Below are 14,021 nucleotides of genomic sequence, written 5' to 3'. Positions count from 1 at the left end.
CTTCCTGAAGTCCCACCACTGAGTTGTCCCCTGGGCATGGCTGAACAGCAACCTGCCACTCAACCACCGGACCCTTAGCAACGAGAGACAAATGCCGTGGTAACCAGCCGTCACCCCAAATACAGATGATCTGTTTTCATTTTGCTTTAAGCACCTGCGACTAACCCGAAGGCTCCGAGGCAAACTGCAAATGGCAGACTGAAGGACGCAGCCAAACAGACCAAACCGTTTTGCACCTTTGCTATTATTAATCATTATCACACTTGTTTATCTCCTGCAATTTCCCCCACACTAGGGCTCAAGGCAGCTCAGACAAATTAAAACAATGCAGATAAAACAGAAACAGCGAAAAACATATGAAAGAAAATGGCTAAAAAAAGTAATCAGACGCTGATGGAATTAAAAATAAATAACCGGTAGATTAAAATGCACGGCACTATCAAAAGCCATTTCCTTTAAAAAAACAACAACAGGCAGTTCCCAGAGGCCTGCCGAAATAAAACTGTCTTTGTTATCCCACTTTTTAACTACTATTGCCCTTAATATCTGGATACTGGAGAACCACAGCAGAATCCTAAACAGTGTTGACGCAGAAGCTTGCAATGGCTCTCCTTTTATACCACGTTCAGTTAACAGTTCTGTGTACGTCACAAATTTGTCTCACCAAGCAATTCTCATAACCTGGTGGCGATGTCCAGGGAGGGTTAAAAATCCACATTATATGATATTATAAGAGGAGGTCTCCCTAAACAGCATAAGAGCATCGTGCAGGATCAGTATCCTGTTCTCACAGTGGCCAGCCAGCTGCTCCAGAGGGAAGTCGGGAGTCACAGAGCCAGAATTGGAGAGCCACCAAATTAATACCCACAGTTGCCGGCTATTTGTGTATCCATTCTTCCCAGCTATCTGGCATGCAGAAGCGGAGGGAGAAACTTTTTCATAACACTAGAACTCATGGACATTTATTGAAGATTATCTGGGATGGATAAAAGGAAGGACTTCTTCAGGCAGCACGTAATTAAACTGCGGAACTCCTTCCCACTGGAAGAATTGATGGCCACTAAGCTAGATAACTTTAAAAGAGGATGAGACAAATTCATGGAGGAGGCGAGGATTACTGATGGCTACTTGCCAGGATAGGGATGCAGATGGCGCTGTGGTCTAAACCACAGAGCCTCTTGGGCTTGGTGCTCAGAAGGTCGGCGGTTCAAATCCCTGGGACGGGGTGAGCTCCCATCACTCTGTCCCAGCTGCTGCCAACCTAGCAGTTCAAAAGCACACCAGCGCAAGTAGATAAATAGTTACCATGTGGCAGGAAGGTAAACAGTGTTTGTGTGCGCTCTGGTTTCCATCACGATGTCCCATTGTGCCAGAAGCGGTTTAGTCCTGCTGGCCACATGACCCAGAAAGCTGTCGGTGGACAACGCCGTCTCCCTCAGCCTGAAAGAGAGATGGGCGCTGCAACCCCAGAGTCACCTTTGACTAGACTTAACCATCCAGGGGTCCTTTACCTTTAACTTTTACCTTTACTTGCGAGGATGTCTCTGCTCTGCCTCCAGCGTGGTGTAGTGGTTCAGAGTGGTAGTCTCGTAATCTGGTGAACCGGGTTCGTGTCTCCTCTCCTCCACATGCAGCTGCTGGGTGACCTTGGGCCAGTCACACTTCTCTGAAGTCTCTCAGCCCCACTCACCTCACAGAGTGTTTGTTGTGGGGGAGGAAGGGAAAGGAGAACGTTAGCCACTTTGAGACTCCTGAAGGGGAGTGATAAAGCGGGATATCAAATCCAAACTCTTCTTCTTCTTCCACAACTGGCGGCAGCAGTGCTTCTGAATAGCATCTGCTGAAAACCGCAGGAGGGGAGAGTTGTTGTTCTCGATCTCAAATCCTGCTTACAGGTTTTCCAGTGGTGCATCTGATTGGCCACTGCGAGAACAGGATGCTGGACTAGGTGGTTCCCCTTTGGCCTGATCCTTCAGGCTCTCCTTACATTCTTATCTGATTCAACCACACTTGCAAGAGCCTTCCGGAGATGGGAAGATAAGAACTCTGCAACATGATCTGGCCTGTTATTGTGCTGCGGACTGGCTGCTTGGCTTTCTCTCTGGAAATTGCAGGCATGCCCACCTCAAGGTCCACCAAGGCAAGGGCGCCGACTTGCCCCCCACATTGCGGTGGCTCAGCGTGAGATGTGTTGTGCCACAAGTCATGTGAGGCACCCAGCCCCTGGGCCAGGATACGCTGGGTGGGGAATGGGGAGCATGGATCTGGGCTCCGCAATCCACACTGGCAGAAGAAGATGGGTGCGGGGGGGCGTGTGCACCGCCCTGGTTGTCATCTCTGAGGGCCGGGCCACCCGCCCGCGACTCAGACTCCCATGCCTCCACAAGCCAAGCGGCAAAGGGGTATGAGCCGCCAGGGAAAGGGGGGAGCTGCTGCGCCACTTTGCTCAGGGTAGGTGTGGGAGTAGCATCTTAAAAAGCAGACACCACCTTGCCAACAAAGGTCCGTAGAGTTCAAGCTATAGTTTTCCCAGTCGTGATGTATGGAAATGAGAGCTGGACCATAAAGAAGGCTGATCGCCGAAGAATTGATGCTTTTGAATTCTGGTGCTGGAGGAGACTCTTGAGAGTCCCATGGACTGCAAGAAGATCCAACCTCTCCATTCTGAAGGAAATCAGCCCTGAGTGCTCACTGGAAGGACAGATCCTGAAGCTGAGGCTCCAAGACTTTGGCCACCTCATGAGAAGAGAAGACTCCCTGGAAAAGACCCTGATGTTGGGAAAGATGGAGGGCACAAGGAGAAGGGGACAACAGAGGACGAGATGGTGGGACAGTGTTCTTGAAGCTACCAGCATGAGTTTGACCAAACTGCGGGAGGCAGTGGAAGACAGGAGGGCCTGGCGTGCTCTGGCCCAGGGGGTCACGAAGCGGCGGACACGACTAAACGACTAAACAAGGCGTGGGAGTCTGAGTCGTGGGCGCGCTGAATGTCACACCCCCCCTTTGCGCCAGCAGCAAAGCAGCACAGCAATTGAAAAATAAAACTCTCCTCCTGCTCTGTACCAGGAATGGCTGCCATGGGATCAGATCAATTGTCTGGCTTGACACTGGTGGTGGGTTGGTCTGGGCCGCTGAGAGCCCTCAGTGGGTCACCAAGGGAAAGGAATTGGGGGCCTCTGCCACGGGACCCAGCTTAGCTGCAATTCCTGCAGTGCAGCTGTCCCTTCCATCTCTCCACTTCTGTGATTAAGACAGCCTTTCATTCTGACTCTTCGTCCGGGGTTGTAGATCAAAACATCTGGATGGTGCCAGGTTGTCAGAGGCTGAAGCAAGGAATCTGAGTAACCCCTGGAGGAGGAGGAGGAGGAGGAGAAAACCTGGGATCCCGCCAACCCTGGGCAGCGGGGGCATATGCTCCGCCACTGGCACTCCACTCTCAGCCCCCTCCTCCCCACACAACATCAGACAGGGGGCTGAAGACCCCTCACCCCCCCCAACCTGGAGCCCCTGCACCAAGGCCAAGGGAGAGCGCAAGTGGTGCACTGCAACATGGTTCAATGCTGTCTACAAAGCCTTCAGCATCCTTGGGAAGGGGAGGCCAACACAAATGTTTGAAGGTGAGATCAAGGAAAAAGACATGCATAATAGTTGAGCAGTTTTCTCTCTCCCAAAACCTCCTCCTCATCTAAGTGGTTCAAGAGCACCTCTAATTATAGGTAAAGTCACACGCGAGACTCTGCGCACTGGGTTACAGGTCATACCAGGGCCGGGCTGTTTTTGTTCTTAGTTTTCTTGTGTTTCCCTATATCAGGGGTCAGAGACTCTTGAGAGTCCCATGGACTGCAAGAAGATCAAACGTATTCATTCTGAAGGAAATCAGCCCTGAGTGCTCACTGGAAGGACAGATCCTGAAACTGAGGCTCCAAGACTTTGGCCACCTCAGGAGAAAAGAAGACTCCCTGGAAAAGACCCTGATGTTGGGAAAGATGGAGGGCAGTTGGTTGGACAGTGTTCTCGAAGCTACCAGCAAACTATGGGAGGCAGTGAAAGACAGGAGTGCCTGGCGTGCTCTGGCCCAGGGGGTCACGAAGAGGCAGACACCACTAAACGACTAAACAACAAGAACATATCAGGGGTCAGCAAATCTTTTCAGCAGGGGGCCGGTCCACTGTCCCTCAGACCTTGTGGGGGGCCGGACTATATTTTGAAGAAAAAAATGAACGAATTCCTATGCCCCACAAATAACCCAGAGATGCATTTTAAAGAAAAGCACACATTCTACTCATGTAAAAACACGCTGACTCCTGGACCATCCATGGGCCAGATTGAGAAGGCGATTGGGCCGGATCCAGCCCACGGGCCTTAGGTTGCCTACCCCTGCCTTATATTGTAATTTTAGGCTGCAACTGCCCTGAGATCAATGGATGAAGGGTGGTATACAAATAATGATAAGAAAATAATAAAATCCAAGGAACTGGGAGAGGGAAGGGTGGGTGGAAATGAAGAAATCACGGAAAGAGAACACGATTTACTAAAACAGCTGACAAAAGGCGGGACAGTGGGCGGGAGGGAGGGGATTCAGAATTGAACAGATACTGGAAAAGGTCCTTCAGACCCTCCAGGAAATGCTTTTGCTTCTTACTACTGGGAACTGCAGAAAATAAGGCGATGGGGGGGGGATTTGCGGAAATTGGACAATGGAGAAAATTACTGTAGCAGAAGCCATCTGGGCTCCATTGAGCAGGGAATAGAAAATGCATTCCAGGCAGCCAGATTGCTCTTCTGGGGGCGATTGGTGCCTCTGAACATCAGTTGCCGTTTTATCAGAGTTTATCGGGACCTCGGCAGGCAGATCAGGGGGACAGAGCCTGCATTGAGCCCCAGCAAGCAGAACGACAAGCTACAGCAAACAGACCTGACTGCCAAGCAGCCAGCCTCCCTGACATAATAGGGCATGGCCTTTCAAGGTCATGACGGGATGACAACATTTATTTTTTATTTCTCTGGCATTGCTGACGCAGCAGTCCCAGAAACACAAAATTGCTGCTTTCAACAGGACCTACTTGCTCCTTCTTTTGTGCTATGCAAACTTTCCAAATAAATGGGAAGAGCCCCTGCAAAATCTGTTGCAGCAATGGTGCCTGCTAGGGGGGAAAGTCAATCCAGTTCACATTTAAAGGCAAAGCTACCTGATTTGCAAAACCCCAAACACAGCCATCCGCCCAAATTAGCAATTTTGCAATGCAGTTCTCGAGCCGAGCCATGTGTTCCAAAGCAGACGTACCAGGGGCAATGTGTATAGAAATGCTTTTTCATCAGTGGAAATTGTGGTTCGAGGACCCGACCCCCGCAATGTGAAATGAATACGCAAGGACACGTGATATAAGGTTAATGGGCAAGAAAAGGCCACAACTTTATTGATTACAGCAGTGAAAAGGTATTGGCTTAGGCATTGAATGTCTAAAACAAGGGGGTTTATTCACCAGTAGGTGGAGCCTGTTGATGCTACTCCAGCTATAGGCTCACCCCTGATGTCACCGAGGGTCGTGCCATGGCCTCCCGCCAAGCAGGCATCGGACAGAGTACACGACCGCCAGATTCCTTTAACGGAATACCCAAAAATTGAAGGCATAGGCGATGGCCACACCTAGCACTTCGACACACAACACATTATTCCAATGCCTAACCTACCCACCAATACCACAAAAGTTGTGACGATTGCTACAAGGTAGGCGAAAAAACCAAAAAGCCTAATGCCAAATGGAAAAATTCCTACCAGGCCCCCTGGACAACCAGGGCGACCAACCTAAGGTCCATAGCAAGGCCAATGAACTAAGACCCTGAGCTCAAAGGGAGTGGAGGGTGGGTGACTCGCGACGAGACGACGGAGAGAAGAATGAGGCTGAGGAGGAGCTGGCGCCGCAGCAAAAGGCTGCTGTAAACGCCCCTTGGGGGCACCTGGTTGGGTGCCTGCCGAGGGGCGTGGGCGCCAGCCAGGTGAGAGGAGGAGGCAGGGGGCTGATGCCCCCTGCTAGGGACGGAGCTCGGGCTCCCGCCCACAACCACTCCCCTCTCTTCCAGGAGGAGAGTCTTTGCTTGCAAAAATATGAATTACTGGGCAAAGGTGCGTACAAAAAAAATGCATTTTAGGGGGGAAATCACTGATTAATTTGATGGTGAAATATACAGAACTGAACGCAAGAATGGAAATATTGGAAACTGAAATTGACAGATTCACCCAACCCTCATATTGGTACAAGTCAAGTTAACATCCTATTCCTACCTAGTATCTCAGAAGCTTCTTAGGAATTCTAAGAAACCTTCTGCAATATAAACAAAATACAAATAAAAATCAGAATTCTAAGAAATCAGTTTTGGAATCAGCAGCTAAAATCAGTGCTGTTTTGAAAGGTTCAAGTCTGCCACCTCATTTCAGAACAGTGCCAAACTGGATTCAAATGAAGATGCAAGCCTGCAACATTTGGTTATGATGAGGTTTTCAAATGCAAAGCAAACAAGCAGCATTTTTTTCGGCAATAATTTTGTTAGCCTAAAGAGGGAAACAACAGGAGTTACCAACAAAACGAGAGCGGCAGACGAAATTGATGGACTTTGCAGAACTGGCAAAACTGACGGGAACAATCAGGAACCGGTGAGACCAAGTATTCCAAAAAGACTGGAACAAATTTATATTATATTTGAAAGACAACTGCAAGCAATTGACATCACTGGCAGGGTTATCTGAAGATCTGCAAGGTGAAATTGCTACCTATTCAGGTTGAATAATATAATATTTTAGGTGATGATAGGACAAGGATAGGAAACGAAGCAAAATGTAAAGATGTAAAGTTTAATTTTGTAAACCATCAGATGGGAGGGAGGGAAGTTTTTAGGCTCAGCCGAACCAATAAGAGGGTACGATGTTATGTAATGTGATTATAAGGTAAAGGGACCCCTGACTATTAGGTCCAGTCGTGACTGACTCTGGGGTTGCGACGCTCATCTCGCTTTATTGGCCAAGGGAGCCGGCATACAGCTTCCGGGTCATGTGGCCAGCATGACTAAGCCACTTCTGGCGAAACTGGAGCAGCACACGGAAACGCCGTTTACGTTTCCGCCAGAGCAGTACCTATTTATCTACTTGCACTTTGACGTGCTTTCGAACTGCTAGGTTGGAAGGAGCAGGGACCGAGCAACAGGAGCTCACCCCGTCACGGGGATTCGAACCGCTGACCTTCTGATCAGCAAGCCCTAGGCTCAGTGGTTTAACCCACAGCGCCACCCGCGTCCCAGTGTGATTATATGTAAAACCAATAAAAATAATTTATAAATCAAAAACAAAAACACATTTTTTCCAAAATGTATCATTGATGTTTGAGGGCAAGAGGAGGCTCAGGAACTGCAATGTGAGAATAGATGTGCTGGGCCAGATCATGAGTCCATCAAAACCAGCATTTATTTACTGTATTTTTCGCTCTATAAGACGCAACAGACCACAAGACGCACCTAGTTTTTGGAGGAGGAAAACAAGAAAAAATATATTCTGAATCTCAGAAGCCAGAACAAGAGGGATCGCTGCATAGTGAAAGCAGCGATCCCTCTTGCTGTTCTGGCTTCTGGGATAGCTGCGCAGCCTGCATTCGCTCCATAAGACGCACACACATTTCCCCTTACTTTTTAGGAGGGAAAAAGTGAGTCTTATAGAGCAAAAAATACGGTATTTCAAAAGCAGTCAGTCGGGTGAGTGAGCCCTGTCCCAGAAGACCATTCTTATGTTCTTAATTGCTGGCAGTCAGTGTAGACGACATTGAACTGGGGGGACGAATGATCTGACTCTGCATAAAGTGGTTTCTGGCGTTTCTAGAATGCAATACCAAAATAGTGCACACACTTATTTATTTTCAGTCTTCTTTCTGTCCACACTCCCTCCCCCCCCCCCTTCAGATTTCAGTAACATAAATCTAAGCCCAAGCCATTTCCCTCTATTGCATATAGCTGGAATACATACGAATTCAAATGTTCCTCAAATTAAATGACTAGCATTTTTAAAACTAAAATAATAATAATAATAAATGTTTTCTGTAGCTCACATTTCAGAACTGCCAATAATGAATGACAGAATGCCCAGTCATGTAACTGGATCAAAAAACCCAACAACGATTCTTCATTACTAATACTGGAAATATCACAGCTTGACTTATTCTTTCCTAGATTTTTTTAAATGTGGGTTGTCAAACTGGTTCTTACGTTAGAATTTACAGCTTGTGGAGAATATTCGCCCGAGGATTTTCTAGCAGAGAATATTCTCACCTCGCATCACTCCTCCTGCCATCCCTGACCCCTGGCATGAGCTGCCTGGCTTGAAGGGAGTTGAAGGCCAAGAATCTTCCCAAGCTCTGATACGAATGATCGCGACACTCAACAGGGTACGGGATCTGAAATATACTCGGAGTCAAGAGTGGATTTCATGCTCTTTGTTCAGCTCAAAGTGGTGAGGAGGAATGGAAGTTCCCCCAGAATGTCTGCTTTAAATACATTATTTGCACAATGGGCCCCACGTGATTGGCTAATTCCGGAATGTTCCTGTAGGCCAATCAGGTTGCGGATTCACTTCCACCTGGAGCTGGATTGGGTGGCTCCTGCGGACCAATCAGACTGCTGCATTCTGGACCCTAGTGTTCTAGGACCAATCAGACTGCTGCATTCTGGATCCTATGGTTCTAGGGCCAATCAGGCTGCTGCATTCTGGATCCTATTGTTCTAGGGCCAATCAGACTGCTGCATTCTGGATCCTATTGTTCTAGGACCAATCAGACTGCTGCATTCTGGATCCTATTGTTCCAGGGCCAATCAGACTGCTGCATTCTGGATCCTATTGTTCTAGGGCCAATCAGGCTGCTGCATTCTGAATCCTATTGTTCTAGGACCAATCAAACTGCTGCATTCTGGATCCTATGGTTCTAGGGCCAATCAGACTGCTGCATTCTGGATCATATTGTTTTAGGACGATTCAGACTGCTGCATTCTGGATCCTATTGTTCCAGGGCCAATCAGACTGCTGCATTCTGGATCCTATTGTTCTAGGGCCAATCAGGCTGCTGCATTCTGGATCCTATTGTTCTAGGACCAATCAGACTGCTGCATTCTGGATCCTATGGTTCTAGGGCCAATCAGGCTGCTGCATTCTGAATCCTATTGTTCTAGGACGATTCAGACTGCTGCATTCTGGATCCTATTGTTCTAGGGCCAATCAGACTGCTGCATTCTGGATCCTATTGTTCTAGGGCCAATCAGGCTGCTGCATTCTGAATCCTATTGTTCTAGGACGATTCAGACTGCTGCATTCTGGATCCTATTGTTCCAGGGCCAATCAGACTGCTGCATTCTGGATCCTATTGTTCTAGGGCCAATCAGGCTGCTGCATTCTGGATCCTATTGTTCTAGGACCAATCAGGCTGCTGCATTCTGGATCCTATTGTTCCAGGGCCAATCAGAGTGCTGCATTCTGGATCCTATTGTTCTAGGACCAATCAGGCTGCTGCATTCTGGATCCTATTGTTCTAGGGCCAATCAGGCTGCTGCATTCTGGATCCTATTGTTCTAGGACCAATCAGGCTGCTGCATTCTGAATCCTATTGTTCCAGGGCCAATCAGAGTGCTGCATTTTGGATCCTATTCAACTCAGTACATAACAGGATCCCTACTCGCTGGCTCCAACAGGCAGCGCTCATGAAAATCCACCTGCCCAGCCCATTGTGATGAAATCCTTTTCCCCACACTAGGAACAGGCTGAGTACCATCTCCCTTGTTGTGATGGATTGCGCTTCTTATGAGTTACAGCCCTTCTCTAAACGCTCTGTCTGAAAAGCTTTCTGCATGCAGAGCCTTGCGCCAGTAAGGACACGGAAAGGCTGGCGCGAATGTCCTTCATCAATATGTATTACCTGGAGGGAAGGAACATACTACAATTGATCCTCCAAAGCTCTTGAGCAGAGAACACAATGCAGAGAAAGCAGCGGGAGCTGTGGAAACAGGGGGCTGCAATGCCTGTCACAGGCACAGCCATCTGGGATTCTCCCAAGCTTTCCAGCGAGAGCTTCCATCGCTTGGAACTTGGCGTACCACTGCCATTTTTTCATAGCATCGTAGAGATGGGAGGGAGCCCAAAAGTCATCTAGCCCCACCCCCAGTAATGTAGAGAGCACAGCTAAGGGATCCCTGGCAGGTATAATAATAATAATAATAATAATAATAATAATAATAATAATAATAATAATAATTTATTATTATTATTTATACCCAGCCCATCTGGCTGGGCTTCCCCAGCCACTCTGGGCGGCTTCCAACAAAACACTAAAATACAAGAACCTATTAAACATTAAAAGCTTCCCTAAATAGGGCTTCCTTCAGATGTCTTCTAAAAGTCTGGTAGTTGTTCTTCTCTTTGACATCTGGTGGGAGGGCATTCAACAGGGCGGGTGCCACTACCGAGAAGGCCCTCTGCCTGGTTCCCTGTAACTTGGCTTCTCGCAGCGAGGGAACTGCCAGAAGGCCCTCGGCGCTGGACCTCAGTGTCCGGGCATAAAATGAAAGATGGAGCAGGCCTGTTTTCTTCCTGCTCTGGAGGGACCCAAAGTTTCGAGCTACAAGAGAGGAGATTCCAAACATTGGGAAGACTTTTCTGACTGTACAGTGGTACCTTGGTTCTCAAACTTAATCCATTCTGCAAGTCCATTCCAAAACCAAGGTGCACTGCGTTCCCATAGAAAGTCATGCAAAACGGATTAATCTGCCCCAGACTTCTCAAAATAACCCCTAAAACAGCAGTTTAACATGAATTTTACTCTCTGATGAGACCATTGATCCAAAAAAATGAAAGCAACGAACAATGTACTGCAGTCACACAATTAATCAATCAGTAGCTGAACTGGGTTCCACAGTGTCACACAAAAAGAGAGCCACAAAAACACAAAATAAATAGCAAAAACAGACAGAACTCAGAGTAACACTCAAATCGGAAGCATAACACTCAAAATGGAGCATGTTCGGCTTCCAAAAAAAGTTCACAAACTGGAACACTTACTTCCAGGTTTGCAGTGTCAGGGTTCCAAGTTGTGTTTGAGGTTCTCAAGGTGTTTGAGAACCAAGGTACCACTGCACAAGCAGTTTGACAATGGAACGGTCTCCTCTGGAGGTGGTGGACTCTCCTTCCTTGGAGGTTGTTAAGAAGAGGTTGGATGGTCATTTTCCATGGATGCTTGAGTTGAGATTCCTGCATTGCAGGGGGCTGGACTAGATGGCTCTTGGGGTCCCTTCCAATTCTACAATTCTAGGATTCTATTATTCTCGGCTGATCTAGCATAGCTCTTCTCGTGTTCTCATGTCCAGAACCATCACTAGCCTGTGCTGATTCACTCTGTCGTGTGTCATCTCCACAGGGAATTCAGAGCATCTCATAAGGTCAGATGTGATGGAACTGAGAGATGTTCTCTTCCCACCAATTCACACCTGGCAGAGAAGAAGAGCAAAGCCTGGCAAAAGCTTTCATTAACACATTTAGAAAGTCCATGGGCAGGTCTCAGAGGTCTGGAAAAACACCTTCAGTTCAGGGAAAATGCTGCAGGAGCACAGCCTGGTGACAGCCAACATTTTCCTGGTTAAACAATATCACTCAGGCTTCCTCCGGATGATTTCATTAACTGTGGTTCATTAAATTCCACGTGATGAATATCCTCCCTAATTTCTTGCAAGCCATGGGGACAGAGAAACGTCTGAGCGATCGCTCTTCTCTTGGAAAAGACTCTCCAAGTAATAAATCAGAGCATATTTTGGGCAGATTCCAAAGCTTTTCACTTAGGAGTAACTGCTAATTTCCTCAAGGAGAGCAGGCAAGGACATGGGATAGCCTGGTCACATGGTAGCAGCAGCAGCCAATCGGAACAAATTCCCCGGTGCAATTACATCTGCCATTTTGGCTGGGGCATTTGCCCCCTTTCTGTGATGGTTGTCAGAAGGGCGGGGGGGGGGGGGGGGGAAGAGAGAGAGACCATACAAAGGTTGCCAACTGACCAGAAGCCAGCCTGGCTTGCCTCTTGACCTTCTAACTGGGACTTGACCCTCCAAATTCTCTTAAAAAACTTCCAGTTCAGGAGAATTGTTATTTCCTGAGTGGAATAGGATCCAAAATGCAGCAGTCTGATTGGTCCTAAAATAATAGGATTCAGAATGCAGCAGTCTTATTGGTCCTAGAACAATAGGACCCAGAATGCAGTGGTCTGATTGGTTCACAGGAGCCACCCAATCCAGCTCCAGGTGGAAGTGAATCTGCAACCTGATTGGCCCCGGAATTAGCCAATCACGTGGGGCCCATTGTGTAAATAATGTATATAAAGCAGACATTCTGGGGGAACTTCCATTCCTCCTCACCACTATGAGCTGAATAAAGAGCATGAAATCCACTCTTGACTCCGAGTGTATTTCAAGAATCCACCACCTTCCAAGGGAGTCTGTTCTGCAGTCGAACAGTCCTTGCCATCGGAAAGCCCTTCTGAATGTTTAGCCGGAAACCTTTCTTGCCAGTTTAATAATCCATTCGTCCTACCCTTTGAAGCAGCAGAAAACAAGTTGGCTCCCTCCTTTCGCGAGAGAACTTCCCGGTAGATTAAGATCCCTTGGAGAGATCTGCTCACCTCCTGCTGTCCAACCCTTCACATTGCCTCCCCTCCATTGCCGAAGCAGCCATGCCACCTTGCTTCATGACAGATCCGATTCTGGTTCTAAATTTAGCTGCGATTTCTGCATTGCAGCGGGTTAGAATAGATGAACTTTGGGGGGCAGCCCGTTCCAATTGTGCAATTCCAAGATTCTGTGAGTTTACACCAGAGCCGCCAAACCATGCCACGAACCGTTGCAATGTCAATGTGATCTTAAACTCTGCAGTTTAAGCAAGTGTCTTGCAGAGTGGAGAACTCCTCTGTCCTCCTTGATGGAGAGGGTTGAAATCCCAGTTTGTTTTAAGGTAATTGATTTAATAGCTACCGTAGGACAAGCAACCTCCGCTGCCAGCTAAAGAGGTGGAAAAAGCCTTGGCACGAGACATACAGTAAATGCAGTTTATTGCTGTGCAGAAAATAGATACACTTGTGTTCAACCCCTGCCCTGTTTCTCTGTAGAAGACAGCATGGAGAAGGACTGCGCTCCAAAATATGAAGTCAGCTATGACTGGTCTCTGGCTCATAGCTGTCAACTTACAGATTTGAAAATAAGGGACCAGCAGCCTCGAAAATAAGGGACCAGCAGCCAAAATAAGGGATTTTCCCAGCACAGGTATGTTCAACTTCTGAGCCCCTCCGAGCCAAAGGCAGAAAGCCCAGCCAGCAGCCAAACAAAGCCTCAAGCGGTGGCTGCAACCCGGCAAAGGGGATGCAGCAAGGAAAACCACAGTCACCTCTCCGCTGTGAAGCGCTGAGCAAAGGCGAGTCCCCAGGCAACGCGGCCGATTTGATCGGCACAAGGCATGCAAGCTCCACCCCCCAGTCGTTCTCAGACTCCTTATTGGGTGAGCAACGCAGCCAAGCAACACCGTTGGAGCCTCCCTCCTCCCTGGCCGGCAGGCAGGGAGGGAGGGAGAGGAGCTGCTTCCTTTGAAACCCGGGAAATTTAAGGGACATCATCAATAAGGGACAGCAGCGGGACATGGCGCTGGGATAAGGGACTTTCCCACCAAATAAGGGACGGTTGACAGCTATGTCTTTGCAGCGATTCTTCACACACACACACACACACACACACACACTTTCATTGGATTTGTAAATGATCAAACCCAGATTAAAAACTGCAGGAAGTGTCTTAATCAAAGTCCAGGACTTCAGGGCCCCTGTGTGAGTCACAAGGCAATCGTGCAAAATAATACTGCGGCCACGAGAGTGGATGGGATTCATTTCCTACCTTTCAGAAACGCAATGTCCTGTCTGATAATGGTCTCTCTAAGGACGCCATTCTAAATGGAAATACAGTGGGAA

At 48.0% G+C, this 14,021-nt stretch overlaps 1 protein-coding gene across 6 annotated transcripts in view; it reads right to left on the bottom strand.

The window, feature by feature from the left end:
- Positions 1-14,021, bottom strand: part of IL1RAP (interleukin 1 receptor accessory protein) — a 106,278-nt gene that overhangs the window by 76,160 nt on the left and 16,097 nt on the right. Inside the window, exon 1 of one of the 6 annotated variants that reach the window (XM_053390866.1) lies at positions 1,512-1,753. The exons of 4 other annotated variants lie outside the window; for them this stretch is intronic. The gene's annotated coding sequence lies outside the window, so the exon portion shown is untranslated. Of the gene's footprint in view, positions 1-1,511; positions 1,754-14,021 lie in introns of those variants that run through there. One more of the 6 variants, XM_053390864.1, reaches the window with a different exon arrangement.

This window comes from Podarcis raffonei, chromosome 5 (assembly GCF_027172205.1).
Source record: "Podarcis raffonei isolate rPodRaf1 chromosome 5, rPodRaf1.pri, whole genome shotgun sequence".
Lineage (NCBI taxonomy): Eukaryota > Metazoa > Chordata > Lepidosauria > Squamata > Lacertidae > Podarcis > Podarcis raffonei.
Note: the sequence above shows the minus strand (reverse complement) of the source record. Positions and strands in the feature narration are given on the sequence as shown.